Source organism: Macaca nemestrina, chromosome 5 (genome assembly GCF_043159975.1).
Source record: "Macaca nemestrina isolate mMacNem1 chromosome 5, mMacNem.hap1, whole genome shotgun sequence".
NCBI classification, from domain to species: Eukaryota; Metazoa; Chordata; class Mammalia; order Primates; family Cercopithecidae; genus Macaca; species Macaca nemestrina.
The window spans coordinates 128,190,202-128,213,794 of NC_092129.1; the positions used below are offsets into that span (position 1 = coordinate 128,190,202).

The 23,593-nt window shown below is 35.8% G+C and overlaps 1 pseudogene; it reads left to right on the forward strand.

Annotated features, from left to right (window-relative positions):
* The first annotated feature begins 202 nt into the window (after positions 1-202).
* LOC105490930 (large ribosomal subunit protein uL16-like) lies at positions 203-860 on the forward strand (annotated as a pseudogene).
* Positions 861-23,593: the final 22,733 nt, after the last annotated feature.

A 23,593-nucleotide genomic window follows, 5' to 3' on the forward strand; every position in this document is an offset into this window, starting at 1 on the left:
GGCAGATTGGTAGAGAGAGATGATACCCATAAAAGGGTTATTTGCATACACTCTATGTAAATTCAAATGTATAAAATATATTGATGCCACAAATAAAATTTAAAAGTGTACATTAAATAAGACTTCCTCACTTTTCATTTGGCATGCCACTTAAGATTCTGGTATCTCCATGGAACACCCCACTAGGTATTACTGATATTGTAAAAACAAAACAAACCTAAAGTCTGGCTTCTGCAGAGGTGTCCCTGATGTCAAGGTTCGCATTTTTGACCTGGGACAGAGGAAAGCAAAAATGGATGAGTTTCCACTCTGAGGCTACATGGTGCCAGATGAATATGAGCAGCTCTTCTCTGAAGCACTGGAGGATGCCCACATTTGAGCCAACAGATACGTGATAACAACTTGCAGCAAAGTTGGCTTTCATATCCTAGTGTGGTTCCACCCCTTCCAAGTCATTCACAACAGAAAGATGTTGTCCTGTGCTAGAGCTGACAGGCTCCAGATGGGTATGGAAGATGCCTTTGGAAAGCTACAGGGCACCATGGCCAGGGTTCACATTAGCCAATTCACGTGTCCATTCGCACCAAATTGCAGAACAAGGAGCATGTGACTGAGGCCTTATACAGGGCCAAGTTCAAGTTGCTTCACCAGCAGATGCTTCGCATCTCAAAGAAGTGGGGCTTTACCAAGTTCCAGTCAGATGAATTTGAAGGCATGGTGGCTGAGAAGCAGCTCATCCCAGATAGCCGTAGGATCAAATATAATTGTGGGTTTTGCCATTACAAGTAATTTCTTTTGCACCACCCTAATACATCCCCAATTGTGGCCTCCTGGACCAGTGACAGGTCCTACATTCATGAGACTTTCCACTGTGCCCCCTCCTCTTTCTGCCCACCAATAAATCCTACTTCCTATAAATAAATAGTAAATAAGACTTAAACTTAAGCAAATATGCATCTATCATTTAATAGCCTTGTGAGGCTGGGCTTGTGACTTCTTTAAATCTAAGTCTCCAGACTCTTAGGTTAGGGTAGATTAACACCTAACCCATAAATGTCCTATGCCAGAGTTTTATGCTAGAGTGCCTGGGATAACAGAAAAGCCAAAACCCTATTATACGTATTGATATTGCGCCCAAAAGTAAATCAACAGCAGAAACAGAATCAAGCAAAGCAGCTGGGATAGATAACTGTAAGAATTTCAGAAAGAGTAAGCAGGAACTTTACTCTTAAGCCTTGGCTGGAAAAAGAAGTATTCCCATTACAATTACAGAGTTGGCTTTATACTTCGAGTACCATATTAGTAAGAAAAATGCCTATGGGTGTTAGAAATGTTGTAAGTCTATTAATTTCAGAACGAACACTTTCTGAATTCTTCAAGGTGAAAACCAGTTTTTACTCTTCCTGGCATTGATCTTTCTCCACAACTCGCTCTAAAAAAAATCAATGGCAGTTTCTTGCTGGGCTCTGTTTGGAAGGAACTGGAAGCAAGTCAAACAGCTTTGGAGTTTATTTTTGTTAAAGGGTGGGCACAATAGAGGATGTACTCGACATCTGCAGCATCCATGATGAATTATTTATTCCTGATTATTCTGAGCAGACAGACTTGTTTGCAGCAATATGTCACACATATTACAAAAGTTAGAATGCAAATGAAAGAGGGTCAATCTTATTTTTAGAACCATAAAAATTTCTTAATGTTTAGAAATATTGTATTTCATGTTAATGATAAAAAATCTTTTAAATCAATTTTTGGCTTCTAATAATATATTAGTCCTACGTTTATATTTATATATTTATCAAGCTTTTAGTGGTTGTATCATATGTCGATCTTATTTTTATGGGTATTCTGAAGGATAAATCTTAAATATGGTATCTCATTACTAATTTAACTTGAATTGACTTAATGGTTTTCAATAATGGGTTGAATATAGCAATATAATCAAAAGTCATTTTTAAATTAGTTTGAATACATGTGAATCACAATTGAGAAACTTGGTAAAAAGGAAATTCCATTTTTTCTTAGGAATAAAATATGAATTTAGTCTCAGTGTGTGCTAAGTGTTGTTTCACAGTTTATTATAAATAAAATGATATTCAAGAATTATCTTTTCATTTAACTAAAATGTATGTAATTGCTGATAAATGTAGTACTCAAATATTCCTTATTTACATTATAGGTAGCTGCTATTGAAGCCATATGTATCATTAGCTAAAAAAAATACCACTTCATATTTTCTCTACCCCAGACCCTCACCGAACTCTTCAATATCTCCACCATTGTCATCAGCAGTCAAGAGTGAGCATACGTGTTTGGTCATGGCTTTGCTACCTTGATAATATTTATAAGATTTTATTGTCAGCCTGCTTCAGTGAACTGATGAATAACTGTTACAGTATTTCTGTGGAAAAACATTGTCTCTGCACCTACAACAGAGAGACCTCAAAGAACTCGTTAGTTGAAATGAAATATTGGTTGGTATTGTCAAAGTTATCATTTCCAAATCGATTTTCTATTCAATTCCTTTTCAATACCCACTTTTATATGCCCACTTTACAATTTTTATTATTCATAAAGAATTTGGAAAATTCTGATAACATGGAGAAAGCTTTAAAATGATATAACATACCACTTTGGAGAACTCTATACTTATTTTGCCATGTTTCCTTCTAAGAATGTTCCTGTCTATATTCATGTCTTTCATATATATATATTTTTTAAGGAGCCATTTAACCATGTTATTTTTAAGCTGAATTTTTTACTATAATATCTTAAATATCTTTACATTTTATTTAATATTCTACCACAACATAATTTTAATGACGACATGGTATGAATTGTATGAATGTACCATGGTTTCTTATTTTCTAAGTTGTCCTGTATTAGAAATTTAGGCTGCTTTCCAATATTTAGCTTTAGAAGCAATTTTGTGATGAATGTCGTTGTAGCTATACTCTGTTCACATTCCTATTTCTTTGGGATAAATTCTCAGAATAGCAATTCCTGGGTCAACATATAAAAACCTTTTGGCTGGGCATGGTGGCTCATGCCTGTAATCCCAGCACATAGGGAGCCCGAGACAGGAGGATCACTTGAGCCCAGGAATTCAGGACCAGCCTGGGCAACATGGAGAGACTCCATATCTACAAAAAAAAGTCAAAAAATAGCCAAGTGTGGTGGTACACACCTGTGGTCCCAGCTACTCGGAAGACTGAGGTGGGAGGGTCACTTGAATCCGGGAGGTAGAGGCTGTAGTGAGCCATGATTGCACCACTACACTGCAGCCTGGATGATAGAGTGAGACGCTGTTTCAAATAAATAAATAAGATTTTCAATAGGTTCTGACAAATTGTTTTTCAGAAATACATTAGATTTGTGCAAAAGTAATTGTGGTTACTTTTAATGGCAAAAATTATGATTACTTTTGCACCAACCGAATAGTATCAATTTATACTTCCACCAAGTATGTGTAAGGGTCCTCTTTTACTTGACCCCTCATCAAAACGTATGGTCCAATATATTCTTCAGAGTATATACTAGAAAATCAAGGGGGAAACATACAATCAGGGATGGGGGAATGGTGAGAGTAGAAATAGGAAGAAAAGGAGGCCATGACCTCCAGATGTTGGATAAATCACAACTCTAAGATCACTGGGGAATGAAGAAAAGGTTTGTTTGGAAGACTTTGAGGTCCAATGTGATTTTATTATATGAGGTCCTAAAAGTCTCCTTCAGGACTTCCCACGAAATTTCCCATCGTTGGTTTTCTCAGGAACTTTCTGCTATAAAAATTTGGAATGTCAGGGCTAATTTGTTCTCTCAAAAGCCTGATTATAAAAGCATTTTAAAACCATGACAATCTATGCAAACATAGAAAACATAGATAGAAAAAGGCTACGGGTATTAGGAATGTTTATAAGTCTATTATTTTCAGAACACTTTCTGAACTCTTCAGAAAGTTAGAAATTATAATAATTCATGCTAATCTCCCAACAAACTGATAATCCCAAACTATTGTTAGAAATATTAATTATTCATAATGTCTCCCATTGTCTTGGGATTATATCTTCTCTCACCTGACCACAGAGTGCACACTTAGCCTATTATTACTAGATTGCAAAATAATTTATAGAAAAGAGATGAGATGATCTATAAAAATATAATCACTCATTGCTCATTTTACTGGGCACAGGTTCAAAGCATTGTTCAATGTCTTTCATTCACACTGTGTTTCACTCTTCTGTATCCAGCTGGCTGCTTCTCAGGACTCACATTCACCAAGATCATTAATATTTTGCGCTATAATTAAAGTGTATGCATGCACGTGTGCATATGTGTGTGTGTGTGGAGGGGGAGAGAGAGAGAGAGAGAGAGAGAGAGAGAGAGAGAGAGAGAGAGAGAGAGAAACGCACACAGATATTTGAGTTCACTTCACATCAAATGGAAACTGCTCTCCCAATACCTGTAAAGGCAAACCAGCCTTTATACTCTGCTTAGGGATTCCTCAAACTAAGTTTTTTTCCTCCCTTGGATACACTGCATTTCTTCTCTATCTTAAGCTACTTTTCAAATTTTAATCATCACATCTTATTTTAGTTAATATGCTTTTTAATTCTAAAATATTTACATGCCAATCTTATAATTTTTCATTCTGGCCTACAAAATCAATTATGAATTCATTTTCATAAGATCATTCAGCTTAATTTTCCTTAGAAGAAAACCTTTTGTCAGTTAAATGCTTTAAATATATCTTCAGTCTCGTTCCATTTGAGATTGGCTTGGAAATAGTTTCTTTAGATAGAATATCAAATTGTAAAAATTGAATATCTTTATTTATAAATATATAAAGTTGGATCTTACACTACCACTTCATAATAAGCTTGGTGAAATAGCTCGACTATGAATTTTATAGCTCAAGTTCATTGGACTGCTTATTTTTTATCTAAATAAAATTATGTGCCATTTCTACAGGATGAATAACTCAGAAGACACATTAAAAAATTCTGGCAATTAATGAGTGTCTACATTTAAATTTTTTTTTTTTTTTTTTTTTTTTGAGATGGAGTCTCACTCTGTCACCCAGGCTGGAGTGCAGTGGCACCCATCTCGGCTCACTGCAACCTCCACCTCCCGGGTTCAAGCGATTCTCATGCCTCAGCCTCCCAAGTAGTTGGGATTACAGGTACCCACCACCACACCTAGCTAATTTTTGTATTTTTAGTAAAGACAGGGTTTTCCCACCTTGACCAGGCTGGTCTCGAACTCCTGACTTCATGATCCACTTGCCTCAGCCTCCCAAAGTGCTGGGATTATAGACGTGAGCCACCATGCCCAGCCTAAAAATTGTTTTCTTTAATCTCTGAAATCCACATTCTAATAACTTGTCAGTGTTGATGGAGAAATAGACTTAACATTATAAAGTTCCTTTTTCTAGTGCTCACAGACTTTTACTTCACGATTTCTTGTAAATAATTTTTAATGTGTAGCTTTTAGAGCCTTTGAAATAAAAGCAGCTTGGTTAATGAAGATGTTAGAGCATTAAACCTCTTTCAGGAGGTCTAACATTCTTGTAAGATCTTATTTGTATATCAACTTAATTCATTCTGCCTTTTGCAATTATTCAAACTATTAATTTATTATTATTATTGAGAAAAAGTCTTGCTCTATCACCCAAGCTGGAGTGCAGTGGCATGATCTCAGTTTACCACAACCTCCCCCTCCTGGGTTCAAGTGACTCTCATGTCTCAGCCTCCCAAATAGCTGGGATTACAAGTGTGTGCCACTATGCCCTACTAAGTTTTGTATTTTTAGCAGAAACAAGGTTTCACCATGTTGACCATGCTGGTCTTGAACTCCTGACCTCAAATGATCCACTCGCCTTGGCCTCCGAAGTGCTGGGATTACAGGCATGAGCCACCGCGCCCAGCCTGATCTATTATTTTAGATATTCCTATACAGTTGTCTCCCTTTACCATGGTTTCACTTTCCATAGTTTCAATCACTCACTGTCCAAAAAAAAAAAAAAAAAAATCAAATAGCAAATTACAGAAATAAACAAGTCATAAGTTTAAAATTGTGCTACTCTGAGCAGCATGATGAGATTTCGGCTATTCTGCTCTCTCCTCCTCTGGACATGAATTATCTGTCCAGCAGATCCACACTGTAGACTTTCCCTTTCCATTGGTAATTTAGTACCCCTCTCAGTCATTAGATCAACTATAATGATATTTTAGTGCTTGTGTTCAAATAACCCTTATTTTACTTAATAATGACCCCAAAGCACAAGAGTAGTGATGCTAACGTATTTTTGTGATTGTTCTATTTTACTATTAGTTATTGTTGCTAATCTCTTACTGTGCCTAATTTAGAAATTAAAATTTATCATAGGTATATATGAGTAGGAAAAACACATAGTATACATACAGTTCAGTATTCTCAGTTTGCAGGTATCCACTGGGGCTCTTGGAATGTATTCCCTGCAGATAAGGGATAATTACTGTATTTCAGTTTGACAAAGAGAAGTCACGTTTTTAAATAAATGTTATCGTTGTATATTTAGTCTGTATTAGAGCTATTAAGATTCATTGGTTTGCTAGGATGGAAAGTATTACAACAGTCCCCAGGGATATTCAAGTCCTATTCTGTATGTTAGGTTATTTGGCAAAGAAAAATTAAGGTTGTAGATAGATTGAGGTTGCTAATCAGTTGATATTAAAGTAACAAAATTATCCCGGTTTATCTAGGTGAGCTCAATATAATCACAGGAGTCCTTAAAAGTGGAAGAGGGAAGCAGAAGAGGAAGAATCAGAGGGTAGAAGCATGAGGACTCCACTGGTTGTTGCTGGAGGAAGGGGCCATACACCAAAGAAAATGGGTGACCTCTAGAAGCTAGAAAAGACAGGGAAATGGACTTTCCTCTCAAGCCTCCAGAAAAATATATAGCCTTACTGTCCCCTTGATCATAGCCCAGTGAGAGCCATGTCAAATTTCTGAGCTACAGAATGAGAAGATAATAAAATTGTGCTGTTTTAAACCACTAAATACTTGGTCATTTAATGCATCACCAAAAGAAAACCAATATAGCTGGTAATCTGGCTGCCTAAGTAAACATTTAGATTAAAATTCTACATTATAATTTAAATAGGTTTAAATATACTCTATGTTTTCCCAACTCTGATGTTTGACTCTATACTTTTTCTCCATTTATATAGTTTTAGTTTAAGTTCTAGTGAGCATTTGTTTATTTCGCAAAAGGCTGCAAGCTGTCTCCCTGTTTCTGCTTATCCCTATAGCCAGTCGTGGAAACATTTCCGGAGTTGCAATTTTCATTTCGTCACCCTATTTCTCACAATTTGGGAATGACTTCTAAACTTCTTTCTCAATATAATTATAATTCTTGATTATGGGTTCCTATTTCTCTACCAAGAAACCCCACCTTCTTGGGCAAGTACATGTGCCTTCTCCTCAGGGCTCCAACAGTACTTTGTCTATACTTGTATTCCCACCTTTCATTGCACTTTGGTTTACTTACATGCATCCATCTGTTCCCACGGGATTATCAGCTCTTTCAGATATTGGTTTTGTGTATGGCACATGGAAGATGATCAATGTATAGTGAATACATGAGTAATTTCTACAAGAATACTTGCTAGCATCACAGACACACGGTGCTTTTTATTGCTTCTACTTTCCTGTATATTCCACCGACCCTGAACTACACAGGAGGTGCCTTCTCATTTGCTTGCTTGCATTTAGACAAATGAATTCCTTTAAAACCGGTCTCTCTTTACTCTAGAAAACATCCATTGCAAATCTCCCTGTGCACTGATGCTGTCAGATGTTACTTTAATGATTATGTTTCAGTGAATTTTGGTGTCTGTGCATTTTGGCAGTGGAAAGGGCTAACTGTATTTTTATATGACTCTGAGATTGTATTTATTTTTTCTGTCTACTTGCCATTCCCCTCGTTTTGCTCAGCCTAAGGACTGTGGTGAAAGGAAAGGAATTGTCTCCTCCAGATTACTGACTGAACAAACTGGCATATCCAGGAAGGATACAAGGCAGTACGATCTTGAAACCATGTTATATTAGAAATAAAGATACTACGTTTATTTGGCATGAAGTTAAGACAATGAAGAAATCTATTTATCTATTTATCCAGAGATTGAAAGACTACCATATAAAAGGAATATATTTATTTTCTATTCATTGTTGTTTTAGACATTAGAACTTGGATCAATAGGTGAGAACTATAGGGAGAATCTAGCTTACACTACAATATGTCAGTTCTTTTTAATTTTAATTATTTTGAGAGATTAGAATCTTGCTCTGTTGCCCAGGCTGGAATGCAGTGGGACAATCATAGCTCACTGTAACCTCAAATTCCTGGGCTCAAGCAATCCTTCTGTCTCTGTCTCTCGAATAGCTGGGATTACAGGCATGCATACCACGTTCCACTAATTTTATTTTTGTAGAGATGGGATGTTGCTATATTACCCAGGCTGGTCTCGAACTCATGGCCTCAAGCTATCCTCCCACCTCGGCTTCCCAAAGTGTTGGGATTACAGGTATGAGCCACCATGCCTGACCTATGTCAGTCTATGTGACTATGTAGGCACTGGTTTCCTGCATATTTTCCAACAAAGTTTGTGCCATCATCTAAATAAAGAAGATACATCTTTGGGGCAAGGACAGGACACTTCTTAACTCCATCTTATAAACAAAGTATGATATTTTTTATTCACCCTCAATACAAGATAGATGTTTAGAAAATAACTCTTGTTTTGAACTGCTTAGTTTTGAATCCTGGCTCCCAAACTTCCTAGTTGTTTGATCAAGTAAACTATTTATTTATTTATTTAGAGATGGAGTCTTGCACTGTTAACAGCCCAGGCTGGAGTACAGTGGCGCAATCTCGGCTTACTGCAACCTCCACCTACCAGGTTCAAGCCATTTTCCTGCCTCAGCCTCCCGAGTAGCTGGGATCACAGGCGCCCACCACCATGCCTAGCTAATTACTTTGTGTGTGTGTTTGTGTGTGTGTATTTTTAGTACAGACAAGATTTTACCATGTTGGCCAGGCCGGTCTCCAACTCCTGACCTCGTGATCCACCTGCCTCGGCCTCCCAAAGTGCTCGGATTACAGGCATGAGCCACTGTGTCCGGCCGATCAAGCAAACTTTTAAACTATCGTGGGACTCATTTTTCTTCTCTGAAATCTGGGGAGTTAACTCCCAGTGCTATTGTTAGGAGTAATGAGATTAGGCATGTAAAATACTTAAGAGGCCAGGCGCGGTGGCTCACGCCTGTAATCCCAGCACTTTGGGACGGCGAGGCGGGCGGATCACGACATCAGGAGATCAAGACCATCCTGGCTAACACGGTGAAACCCCGTCTCTACTAAAAATACAGGAACAAAATTAGTCGGGCGTGGTGGCGGGCGCCTGTAGTCCCAGCTACTTAGGAGGCTGAGGCAGGAGAATGGCGTGAACCCGGGAGGTGGAGCTGGCAGTGAGCCCACATCGCGCCACTGCAGTCCAGCCTGGGCGACAGAGCGAGAGTCCATCTCAAACAAACAGAAAACTTGACAAGAATGCTTCACAATTGGATATCAATAAATGTTAGCTAACATTATTCTCAACACTACTGGATTAGTTAGGAATGAGGTTCATTTCCCAATAACTAAAATACTGAATTGTTTTAATTTTACAGTTACATATGTGAAACAGATTTTTGCAAAAATTAGTAATAGAGTAACATGTTCCCCTCAAATCCCAACAGTAATATAAATTACTATTCCCAGTCTAATATATATCATGAGACAATTACATATATATAAAATATTTATGACATCTATGTGTATAAATTTACCTATGCGTATACATACATATTTACTACACCATGTTTTCTTGCTTTAATAATTGTATACATGTCTCCATTTGTGTATATAAGGAACAGTTGTATCTTATTTTTTCACTGCTAAAGACTAGTTTATATTAAGGATGTATTGTACATTTTCAATTATTCATAGATGAACATTTAAAAATTTTAACTATTACTATCAGTGCTGTGATGAATAGTCCTGAATGTCTTGAACATATTCTATTAGTATCCTTTTAAGAAATTCCTAGATCTATAATTGATTAGTCACATTTTACATTTGTTACACTTACCAAAATTGTCCTTCTGTAATTTTTAGCCAATTTGTACTCCCAACCCAACTGTATGAGTGCCTGTTTTCCATCACCTTTAATAATACAAGGCATGAAAAATATTTTCAATTTCATCCATTTTAAGTCATATTTTCTTATTTTGATTTACATTCACATAGTTAATAGCAACTCTTCATCTGTTTTATTTGATATTTATATTTACTTCTGTTATTTTTACTCATTTGTAGAAAAAATAGGACAAACATCTTCTCAAAGTTAAATTCTTTGTTTTGCTTTTGGGCTATTTGTCATTCTTTTAATAATTTGCAGAGACTTCACATTCTAAGGAGAGTCACATTATGTCACACTTAAAATAAATATACATATTTTTACTTTATTGAGTTTTCAACTTTGTTCATGTCTTCTGAAAAATATAATTTAAAAATATGAACAAAATACAGCATTTAAAAAAATGTGCACCTTGAAGTCAGAACAAAAAGACTATTTCTAACCTACCGTTATAAACATATCCTTGAACATTTACAGTTCGAGTACATGACATTTACAGTTCTACTTTTTCTCTAAATTTTTAATTTATCTGAAATTCATTTTTTCTCTTCTGTATTTGCAAAAGAGGTACTTTTTTCCCACTGGACAGTCAAATATCCTCAAACCATTTATTCAGTAATCCATTTTTATTCCACTTATCGGTAATGTCAGATATATCTAATATTAAATTCTCATATCTATATTGGACCTGTTTCTGGACTTCACATTTTGTTTGCTAATGTGTTTCTATTTCTATGTCAATATACCACAGTGATTTATTTGCTAGCACCTTATATTTATTGATATCCTTCTCACAGTTAACTTGGTTACTCAATGAATGTCTTCACTTAAATAACCATTTTGTCATATCCCTTACATCAAAAGAAGACAAAAATTACAAAAAGTAGAGAAAGAATGATGAAAGAGGAACATATATCTACTGCCATTTTTGGAGAAATTCATTTCACCTTCGGTAACAATGTACATCTTAACGTCCTGAAACACTAATTCCCACCTTTTATGACTCTCTCTGCTCTCTCTCTCATTCTCTTTTTTCTGTATTCATATTAGTATTCTAGTGAAATTATAGCTTAATTTGACAAAAACTGATAGCTTACTCAATGCTTACCTTAGTATTTGCCTGTATATTTTTGTCTTTAAAACTAATGTATTTGAACATTAAGCTTTTCCAAAGAAATTGATTTTTAAAAATAACAGCCCAGCTCATTCCTTGTTATCTTTATTCCTAGGCATTTTATTGGTATGATTATTATTTTTCTTTTAAAAATTATTTGCTTTTGTAATTATTTTTTTCTTATCTTTTTTCATGTTTATAATTAATTTTCTAATTTGTTATCACTGGTACCGCTTGTTTCATTGTTATTGTTTGGTATTGTATGATTTCTTGAATTTGACCATTTTTTAACTGAATTTTCACTTTTAAATGGAATATTGATGCTGATACCTAACATGGTGACTTTGTGGAGCAGAGAGTGGTCCCGTTTAGTCACATGATCACTTGATGTCTCATGGTCAGGCATTTGGCTTCTATCAGGAATCAATATCAAGCCAGGAACTGTTTCTCAAAACTGGATAGTGATCTGCACAAGAGGTCATGGCTTTTTTTTTTCCATGACCCTGTGTCTTGTCCTGTAATTCTCCTATTGGGGCTTGCCATACTTGAGCTGTTTTTAGTGCAGGTAACCACTGAATGCAGACTTTAGTCAACCAAAAAGCATATGGAACCACTCTCAGCCACTTGGGATAGTACAACAAATCCATAATCTCTCTGGCATGTACTTCCATATTAACAAACTCAATTTAATTGAAACCTACGTTCCTAGGTCTGGAACTCTTAGACTCGATTCTCACATTTCTCAAGTTTCTACAGACGCAATTTAGAAAAATTTTGTAATTATTTTGGGTCATACCTTGTATTTGGCCTTAAGGGCCAATTAGGAGGTAGAAGAGCATGTTGAAGGCAATGAGTGGTAAGACATGGGCATGAGGAAAAGTTCATGTTTCCTCAAGAAAATATATTAGTTGATGTCACTGAAGAGTCTTCGTGTAGGTAGGACTAGCACACCAAAACAAGAAGAAAAAAAAAACATTCTTGCTTTCAAGGAGGACTCAATAGGACATTTTGGTTCACAGTGCTCAGACTTATTTATCAAAATACTCAAATTCAATTTCTTAGTATTTCTATCCTTTGTAATAGATATCCAAAAATTCACATAAAAGATATGGTGAAGCTATTAATTCAATTTGCATTATGCTTCATTAATCCATTGTATCTGTCTCATTTTCAGAAATATTAGCTGTGAGATTCCTTTAGAACACCAATAGAAAATCCCTAGTCCTCTGATCATGCATAGTTATGAATTTATTTTTCTTTTGTTTTTGTTTTTTAAATATACTATGTTTTTTAGAGAAGTTTTAAGTTCACAGCAAAATTGAACAGAAAGTAAAAAGAGTTCCACTATGCTCCTCTATCCTCACAGGTGCATAGGTTTCCCACTATGGACATCCTAAACCAGAGTCTTACATTTGTTATAACTGATGAACCTACACCAGAACATCATTATCACTCAAAGGTCATAGTTAACACTAGAGTTCACTCTTAGGGATGTATACTCTGTGGGTGTGGAAAAATATATAAGAACATGTATCTACCAGGTTAATATTATACAGAATAGTTTCACTGCCCTAAAAAATTTCCATTCTCTGCCTATTCATCACTCCCTCCTTCCTAACCCCTAGGTAACTGCTTATCTTACACTCTCTATAGTTTTACCTTCTCCAAAATGACATAGAGCTGGAATCATATAGTATGTATTCAGACTGGCTTCTTAACTTAATAGGCATTTAAGTTTCCCCCATTTTCTTTCACAACTCATTTTTTAATTTTTTAGGATGGAATATTCTTCCATTGTCTGGATATACAGCACTGTATTTATTCACTCATCTACAGAAGGAAATGCTGGTTTCTTCTGAGTTTTGGCAATTATGGAAAAAGCTGCTATTAACATGTATGCACAGTTTGTGTGAACATGTTTTCAACTCCTTTGTGTAAATACTAAGAAACATGATTTCTGGATCATAGGGTAAGAATATATTTAGCTTTGTAAGAAACTACCAAAGTGTTTTCCATAGTGGTTGTACCATTTGCATTCTCACCAATAACAAACAAGAGTTCCTGTGGCTCCACATTCTTACAGGCATTTGGTGGTGTCAGTGTTCTAGATTTTGGCCATTCTAATAGGTGTAGAGTGGTATATTATGCTGATTAATTTGCAGATTTCTGATGATATATGATATAGAGCATCTTTTGATATGCTTATTTGCAATCTGTATATACATATATATATATTTTGTGTGTGTGTGTGGTGAAATGGATGTCTAATCAGATCTCTTGCCCATTTTTAGCAGGTTATTTGATTTGTTATTGTTTAATGTTCTTGGAGTTTAAATTTTCTTGGATATTTTGGATGACAGTTCTTTATCAGATATGTATTTTGTAAATATTTTCTCCCAGTCTGTGACTTTTCTTTTCATCCTCTTTAAATAATTTAAGTTTTTTTTTAATTTTGCCAGTGTTGTAAAAATCTACCCATTCCACAGTACCTGTGATCACCATTCACACTATGTCCTATTTTTACCCCCACTTAACCTGCCTTCCATGGAAATGTTCTTACAGGCAATCACTAACAATAACTTAAGTAACCTTTTTGCCTTTGCACTCTATGGGCCAATATTTTATTTTCCAGCTGTAAGCTGATTACCATTGTCCTCAGACCCTACCAGGTTAGATACCAGTTACAGATGTCCTTCCCTACAGGTCTATTGCATGAAGACATTCATGGTATCTAATATGGTCAAGTTCCAACTCAAACAGAAATTACACTGAATTTTTTTTAAGAAGAAAGGAATTTAGTGCAAAGAAACAGGTCCTATCATTTGAAGAGCTAGAGAAGTAGCAATCAGGAGGCTATCACTATAATTATTGAATTCAAGGGTATACCATTGTTACAACAATTCAGGCATCAAAGGAAAAACTATGATGAATATATCACTACAACATGGTTTGCCTATAGAAGCAGCAAAATAGAGCTTCAGTTTTATTTTGCTTTCAAAATCTCATATGAATACATCTAATTGGCAGAAACTAGCTTTTATCCAAAACCGTGGCTTCAGAGTATGGAAAATATATTTTAGTGTTCTGGACTCCGTAGCACAGAAAGACACACAAAAGAGAATAATTGCTAACCATATCAGCCTTAGTCATACTCTATAATTAATTATAACCCACACACTTTATTAAAATGTATAATTTTGTGCTAGGATACTACTTGACCCATAGTAACAGTGACACAAGGGTTAGCTATTATGATTATTATATTTAACATCTTTCTAGATTGAAATCGATATGAATTCTTATTAACACATATGAGTGACTTCATCGTGTCCCTATGTCCTTGTAAATTCCTAAAGGATTCTGGGGGTCCAGAAGAGATTGTCAACAGGTAAACAGGTGGCAGTGAAGGTTCATGACCAAGCTCCAGAAAAGGAGACAAGGCAGGCAGTGAGGAGTTGGATGGGCTCCCCACACCTCACCTGCTCTGGTTCCAGAGAAGCCCTCAGTTCCTTTGTGTCTTGCACTGTTGTGATAAAGTTCAGCTGAGCATTCTTACAGGGAATTGTGAAAGAGAAGGAATCAAACGTGTGCCCTTAGATTTTTATACTAACCTTCTATCTCCGGAGAGAAACAGAGCTTGAATCCAGTCAGTGGAAGTGGGGGCAATGGGACATGGGCATTGTGAAAGAAGAGTCCTATGCCTGTTTTTTTGATGCTATCTTAATTTTTCTGCCAAGTCCATATTTTTGTATTAAATTGTAACAGTAGAGGTTAGGATTGAGCCAGTATGCTAAAACATAGACTATGGTAAGGAATTCGTTTGAAAACGTATTTTCAGAATCTAAACCAAAATTAACCGCAATTAGGTAAAAATTAATTGCTTTCAGATTCAGATATTCAGATTGCAGAATGTAAAAGATGATCCTCACATCTTTTTCAATTCCCTCTTAAAAATATGATGATAAATACAGCTTCTGCAACACATTTGAAGGCTCTTCTACTTCCTTATAATTTCATTTCAGTCATTCTAATAGAGATATCTCGAGTCAAAAAAAAGTGGATGCTAAATAAGTAGCTAACATTGATTGCTAAAATATGAGAAATGAGAACATTTCCCTGAAACTGCATATATATCCTGGTTCTCTGTGAAATTAGTTAGCATTTTTTTGTTCATGTTCTCTCTCTTGCATCAGGCCTACTGAAAGTTGATATGGCAGGAAAAAATGGAATACAAAAAACTGTGTATTATCTATTGAAATTCATTACAGAATGTTTCCCCCTGATAATTTTTGCTCCATTAAACACTTATTCCAAACTATCAACCAAAACATACTTATGTTTGAGAAGCTCACTGAGAAGGAAACTCCATCCTGAGGATTCTCATCAGCTTTTCCACTTTAACCTGCTCTTCCAAGAGACCCTGCACTCTGATTGCTAGTCTTCTTACGGAGAAAAAAGGGAGTAAGATTTCCTTAGAGACACCCCTGCGTCTTAGGTAAGACGGGTGAAGATTACTAATCAGAATGGCAGGAGATACAGAATTTTAAAAATTTAACTCAGTTCCTCTTCAGATTTTTTAATAAGTTGCTACAAAAAATGAAGAAAAACTAGGTCTAAACCTCTTGGACAAAGTACACTACTTACCCACTCCATAACGATTAAATCGAGGCAGAAGGAGGTTTTAAAAATTTATATTAGATCCTCTCTATGAAAATGCCTGTTTGTGAACTGACCCCTCAATATGCCTTTCTTGGAAGCATTAATCACTCGTTTTCAGGAGCTTTTTGTCTTTCTCCAGGGAACTTAAATAGAGCATGTAAGGCTAGAAGGTTAATGTAAATACAACTTTTTAATTTTCTTCTCCAGATCATTATAGGCTGAAACAGCAAAGGAAATAAATTACAGAAATTATATTATACCTTATCACTGGACCTAGTTATGGTCATAAAAATGATACATATCACTCAGAGTCTGCTAGTGTTGGGAGTTCAGACTAAAGACACTTTTTCAATTATGGAGGAGAAAAAAATACTTGTTAAAAAATTGCTCTATTAAAAGTGTGGCCTACCTGCTCTGCAAAAGAGCAGGTAGACTCTTCCCATTCTAAGCTTTTTTCCTTTTCATTATCATGCATTTACTTCTCAATATAGAATCACTTGATGCTATTGAATATATGAAATGTTACCTGAGAGCAGGATCAGCTGAGATATATAAGATATAACTAAGAGTGTGAAAACATAGGCTTGAATATAGTGCAGGGAGTGCAATGTGGCCCCAAAGGGTATTCCCAACAGGAAACAGAAACAAATGCCATCCTTATAGCCAGGATGCTTCTCTAGTAAGGTGGGTAATAGAAAATATAACCAACTGACATTTGTTCCAGGGATTCCTACACAGTTTTAGGTAATTCTTTTTGAAAATAGTTTATTAAATGTAAGTGTAGCACACAAATCTAACAAAAATGATTCACTTTACCAAGCACCATATCAGGCACTAAGCAAACATAAGCTAGTATCATTGTATTAAAGTAATGATGTACTATGCCTTGGGATCCAACAGACTTGGATTTAAGTCTTGCTTAATCACTTCCTTGTTGTCTTAATCTGTTCTCAAGCTGGCTTGGGGAAAAGGAATTTATTCAAAAGTCCACATGTTTCTAGACTCTGCTTCTCTTCTCCTTCCAGGTTTTATTCAATCAGACAGGCTTGTGCCACATGGCTGAAAACATTGCTATGCGAGGTGACTTTGCCTCATTATCTCTGGCCCCAATTTTGAATCCTGGAAAAAGGTTTATAATTGTCTGATTTAAGTTAAACACCAATCTCAGAGAAAACGGTCTGTTTCTCAGAGTAGACGGTCGGATGGTCTGAAATGGTATTAATATGGCATTTTCAATTTGTACCATGTGGTTGCAGTGATTTCCATATTAGAGAATGGCCTGGTGGATTCATGCCTAAATCCATTTTAGTTAGCCTCCTTTGCTACAAGTAAGAGAAATTCAGACCAAACTGGCTTGGGCAAAAAGGTATTTATTGTCCAGCATTACAGAAAATTCAAGTTTTAGATTCAGCTATACAAAGGTGTTAACAAGATATCATCAGTTTCTAGTATTTTTTTTTTCTCTCTCTCTCTCCATTTCTTGGCTTCACTTCATTATGGGCTTCTTCTCTTAAACAAAAACTTTCATTTTGGTGCCAGAATGGCTGCAGAAACTCCATCTTTGTAGTTTTAAATCTACTGGAAATGGCAAGCCTCTTTCCAGTAGCCCCCATGGAAATATAAAGGTTTATTCCAGTTAGACTGCCTTAAGTCACATTTTAACATGTGAAACTGATAGTGTGACTACAATAATGTTGGATAGTTTGGACTGGCTTTGGCTTGAGTCAGGTGCTCAAGCAGGTAGCAGAGGTATGGAGCCCCACACAGAAGATATTGAAAATTTTTTGAATAATTGATGCTTATCTAAAAGCTGGGGTTATTGGGAGAAAATTGTGGAACGGAGGCTGGAAAGGCAAACATGAAAGTCTATAAATAATACTCTATGGAGAAGTAATAGACAGAAAGTAGAGTAATTGTGTTAACAGGACACTTTCTCAAAAGTAAAAGCAGTTCTACTTTGGTGTCAAAAGTGACAAGTTAGGTCACAACAAGTATTGTAAGTATATTCTTCACTCATCTTCCCAGAATACCAGTAAGTTTCAGTACACTGGGGGATAGGATGCGTACTTTGGGTATATAGTTTGAGTACAGCCAGGAAATAATGTATTCTGGAAGCACCAGTAGTAGTGGGAAGATGCCCCTAAAAACTTCAGAGAATAACAAAGAACATAAGAGGACTATTCAAAAACTAATGAGTCACCTTGGGTATACACAGAAATTTGTGACATCAATTCAATGATGATAAGAGCCAGTGAAAAGTGATTATCAACTTGTTTCACAGGTTGTATTCATAGACTGGTGAAACCTCAGGAAACTTTAAAATTACCCAAAAAAAACCTCCAAACAATAAATGCACTAGGAATAGAGGAAAAAATCACAGGGGAAGAGAGAGAGAAAGTAATAAGGTAGCAAGAAAAAGAGGAAGACACATTTAGTTCAGCCAGTTGTATATTGCAAGGCACAATGATTTGGGAGAGAAAAAAATAAACTTGACCTGAATCGTGCTCTGGAAGAATCTCTATTCCAGGAGTAAATACAGGACATTTACCTAACTAAATAAAATATGATGTAAAAAGCAATAAAGAGTACTGTATTAGTTCATTATCACACTGCTATGAAGAACTACTTGATACTGGGTAATTTATTAAGAAAAAGGGTTTAATTGACTCGCAGTTCCACATGGCTAGAGAAATCTCAGGAAACATATAATCATGGTAGAAGGGGAGGCAAGCCTGTCTTACCACAGAGAAGCAGGTGAGAGAGAGATTGCGAAGGGGAAAGTGCCATTTTTAAACCATCTGATCTCCTGAGAACTCACAATCATGGGAACAGCAAGGGGGAAGTCCACCCCATGATCCAAACACCTCCCACTAGGCCCCTCCTCTGACACTTGAAGATTACAATTCAAGACGAGATTTGGGTAGGGACACAGAACCACACCATATCAAGTACTTTGTAATCTTTTGAGAATTTCATGAAATAATAAAAATGCATGATGCATTCAGCATATCACTTGGCAAACAGATGAAGCCTAATTAATGTAATAAAAATTTTTTTAGAAGAAAACAGTGAAAACATAAACAAGTTACATTAAAAAAATACTATGAAAGTCTTGGATGAAGAACACATTGAAAGAAGACTTTTCTGGTATAAGAAAACAGCAGAAGTAGAAGTATACTAGCAAAGATTTCAGAGCATTTGTATTATTAAGTTGATCAGTTTAATCAGAGTTGAGGAATGGGTTGGAAGTGCCTGGTTAGCAAATTATAGTAAGAGGAGAAGCAGCAAATTTATTCATTGATAGTGGATTCACAGAATACAGCAATGTGCACTGTGATGGGTAATACCTGTCCTGGGTAGCAAAACTTAGAACTGATAATAGGCATGCCAAGAACGTGCCATCCCAGACAGAGAGGAAAAGCAAACAGAGTGTAAACTGAGCCTGAAAAAGAAGTATGAGTGAAATGTTAAAAGTGAAAATGCTATGTTCAGAAAGTTGGTCTTTTTCCCACAAGTGACAGCAAGCTAGCAAAATTTTTTTGTGTAAGAAGATGATATTATAAATCTACTTTAAAAACATAGCCTGGCAGCGTGTAAAGGAGGAAGGTATACATTTATTCAGGAAATTATTGCTATGATCCTGCTGGAAGTAGTAATAAGGCCTCAAATAGGATTATGTGAATAGGAATAATAAGAGAATGGATAAAAACAATTCCAAAATACAATGAATAAATCATATTGCAAGTGAGGAGTAAGTGAGAAGATGAGGAAAAACAACATTCTGTGGTTTCTAATTTGGATATCCGGGGGGGTGTAATGGAAATCATAGGAAGAAAGGAAATATTGGAGAGTAGAAAGAGGAAACTGTAGTTTTGGACTTTTGAGTTAGTGCTGGAAGAACATCCAGTTAAAGTCACTCAGCAGATATTTAAAAATCTGTCTTCAGCCCTATAGAAAGGTGAGACCTACAGATTAAAACTTATGATGAATTTTCCAAGTGTCAGTATAAGTTAAGAACAGGGAATTGATTCTATTTGCTTCTAGACTAATGAAGCATTCAAAATTATTACATTGATCATAGACGTGGAAGAAGAGTTAGAGCTGCCCTTTTCACAAATATTCTACACTGGGCCATCTCTTTAATGAAGTGCAGGCTACACAAGATGAATTGATTTAATGGAACTTGTAAACCAAGGAAAAATTGAAGCAACCTATATACAAAACAAAGCAATAAAAAGCAAGTCTTTGATGTCTAAGGAAGAAAAAAAATAAAAATAATGCAACATAAGTGGTTAGTATTGAGAACCTTTGTGGAGAAAGAAGATAAACTTTGAGCTTTAAGTCTTTGAGGTAAAGGTGAATTTTAATTATAAATTTAGTTTTTAGGTAAATGAAGTATTTTTAAGGAAGCTGAATATTGTTTTGTAGTAATACAGCGTCCAGTGGACACTGAGCTATTTTACAAAACGTGCTTACAATGGATGCTTATAGAAGTTTGGTTGCTTTCCTCTGGAGTTTCCATTTACAAATACAGCATTGATTCCCTTAAAATGTTTAAAATGTTTATTGACTTCATCTCTCCAGGATGTAGCAACTGGTAAAAGATTTATTCTCCCAGTATTAAAAACGATAAAACTGGACAAAGCATGTGAGGCAATTGTTTTCAGGCATTGAATATGGGCAGTTCAGAACTTTCTGAGAGAAAGGAATTAAAAGAGAGAAGCCCACATTCACTCAAGCTTCCATCTGGGATCTATTTCCCAAACAGCCCAATGGGAGGTGAGGCTCAAACAGTGAATGGAGCACTACATAATGAGAGGCACAGATTAGAGATCAGGACTGGGGAAGAGGCTACTATAGAACTGGTAGGAGTATAAATCAAGGAGGAAGAATCTTCACACAAGGTACCCTAGAAGTCTGCAGGTGATTCCCTGTAGGTCCTTGGCTGAGGACCAAATCGCACACATTCAGGACAAGGGTTTAGAAGATGTAGCATAGCGTGGTTGCAGGGGGTCTGGGAGCTGAACAAAATACCAGAAGACCTGTAGGACGAGATGTTAGAGTTCCGACCCACCCAGGGTAGACAGACCTCACTGAGCACCATGGGAATTCCACTGGAAAACCTGGAAAGACCATACCTTATGAGTAAGAAACACCTACTGAAACAAGGACAATACCCAAGGACTAGGAAGAACTGAAACAAACTTACCCCAAGAGCAAGTAAATCCAAACTAAGAGAATCAAAATTATTTTCTAGTGATTTAACTGCCTGCCAGAGCAAAATTTAACACTGTTTAAAGAAAAGCAATACAATCTACACTCCCTTAAATGAATCAGTCACAGTTTTTAGTCTATAATAAAAATTACTGGACATGCAAAGAACCAGGAAAAGATGACCCATAATTAGAGAAAAGAGTTGTCAATAAAGAGATACTGTGAAATGACTCGATGTTAGAATTAGCAGACATGTATTTTTCAAAATGCTATTATAGACATATTCAGGACTTTAAAAAATGGATATAATAAATAAAGGGATGAGCTATCTCAGCAGAGAAAATAAACTTTAGAAAAGGCTAACAAAGACTTTTAATGAAAGAGAAATAGAGTTAGAAGACTCACATTCTTCTATTTTAAGCCTTACTGAAAAGCAACAGTAATTGAAACAGCATGATGTTGGCAAAATAATGGAGATATAGATTAATGGAAGAGAAAAAATAAAGATGGTTGATTGATTTTCAACAAAGGTACTGGTCCAAATTCAGAGGATAAATTAATCTCTTCAACAAATGGTTCTAGAATAAGTAGATAGCTCTAACTCATACAATCCACAATTTGATTCAGCATGAAGCATAAATGTAAAGACAAAAGTGGAGGCTATAATTCTTTTAAAACAAAGCATAGGACAATAACTATGTGACTATGGGTTGGGTGAAGTTTTCTTAGAGAGAATATAAAAAGAACTACGGGCCAGGCATGGTGGCGCACATCTGTAATTCCTGTACTTAGGTCAAGGAGGGAGAATTGCTTAAGGCCCAGAGTTCCAGACCAGCCTGGGCAACAAAGAGAGACCCCTATTTTTACAAAAAATAAAAAAATTAGCTGACTGTGGTGGCTTGCACCTGTAGGCCCAGGTACTTCGGAGGCTAAGGTGGGAGGATACTTGAGTTAAGGAGTTTAAGGATGCATAAGCTATGATTGTGCCATATCATCCCAGCATGGGAGATGGAATGAGACCCTGTCTCTGAAAAATAAAAATAAGGAAGAACTACAAGAAAAATAATATGTTAGACTTCATCAAAAGTAAACATCTCTGTTTATCAAAAACTAGTATTAAGAAAATAAAAAAAGAATGGCTAAAGATTGGAAAAACATATTCTAAGTACACATATTTGATGAAAAACTTGTTTCCTGCATATAAAGAATGTTTTCAAGTCAGTAACAAGAAGACAAACAGCCTAATTAAAAAGAAGCAAAGTATTCAAAAAGACACTTCACAAAACTAAGTTTTCTAAATGGCCACTAAGCACACGAAAAGATGTTAAATAGCTTTGGTCATCATAGGTATTCAAACTGAAACTACAATGAGACATCATTTCACAGCCTCTAGAAGAAATAAAATTTAAAAAGCTGACAACATCAAACATTGGCAAAGATGTGGAAAAACTGGAATTGTCATGCATTGCTAGTGGGAATGTAAAATAGTACCAAACTCTTCAAAGGATTTTATAAACATACATCTACCCTACTACTTAGCAATTATAATTGTAGGCATTTACCCAAGGGAAGTGAAAGTATGCATTCATAAAAAGAATAGTATAAGGATATTTATAGAAACTTTACTAAAAATAGTCCCAAATTAGAAACAACCTGATGAACTGAGGTCCATTAACAGAGAATGGAAAAACAAATTGTGGTCCATTTACTCAATAGAACATTATTAAGAAGCAATGTACTAATAAAAGCAATAACCCAGATATATATAAAAACCTGTTGAACAAAAGAAGCCAAACACACTATACTCCATTTTGATGACATATAAAAACAGGCAAAATTAATCTATGACCATTGAAATCAGAACAGTGGTGTTGCCTATGGGTAGTGAGGACTGACAAGAAAGGGACTGGAAGGAATTTACTTGGTAATGGAATTGTTCTATGTCTTGATTGGAGTGTTGGTTACATAGATTTGTGTTTTAATCTATACATTTTATTGTATATAAAGTTTACATGCATGCATACATACACACGTACATACATAAGAAAGAATGTATTGAGCTTCTACTAAGTGCAAAGCTCTATAGCAGGCATTATGGGGGATTCACAGAAAAGTGAGACACCAATGAATGTCCAAGTGTTCCCAGACAAAACTGAGGGTCGGGCTGCTATTTCTTGTGACCCAATAACAAGATGCAGATGAACTGGGGAGAAAGAAAGTTTTATTTTCTGCAACCGGTTACGGGAGAAGGCCTAGAAATTGTTGCCATACCAACTCAATATTACAGACTTCTCCAGAGCTTATATACCTTCTAAGCCATATGTCTAAGTGTGCATTCATCTAAAGACATAAGTGATTAACTTCTTTTAGCCTATAACTAAGGTCT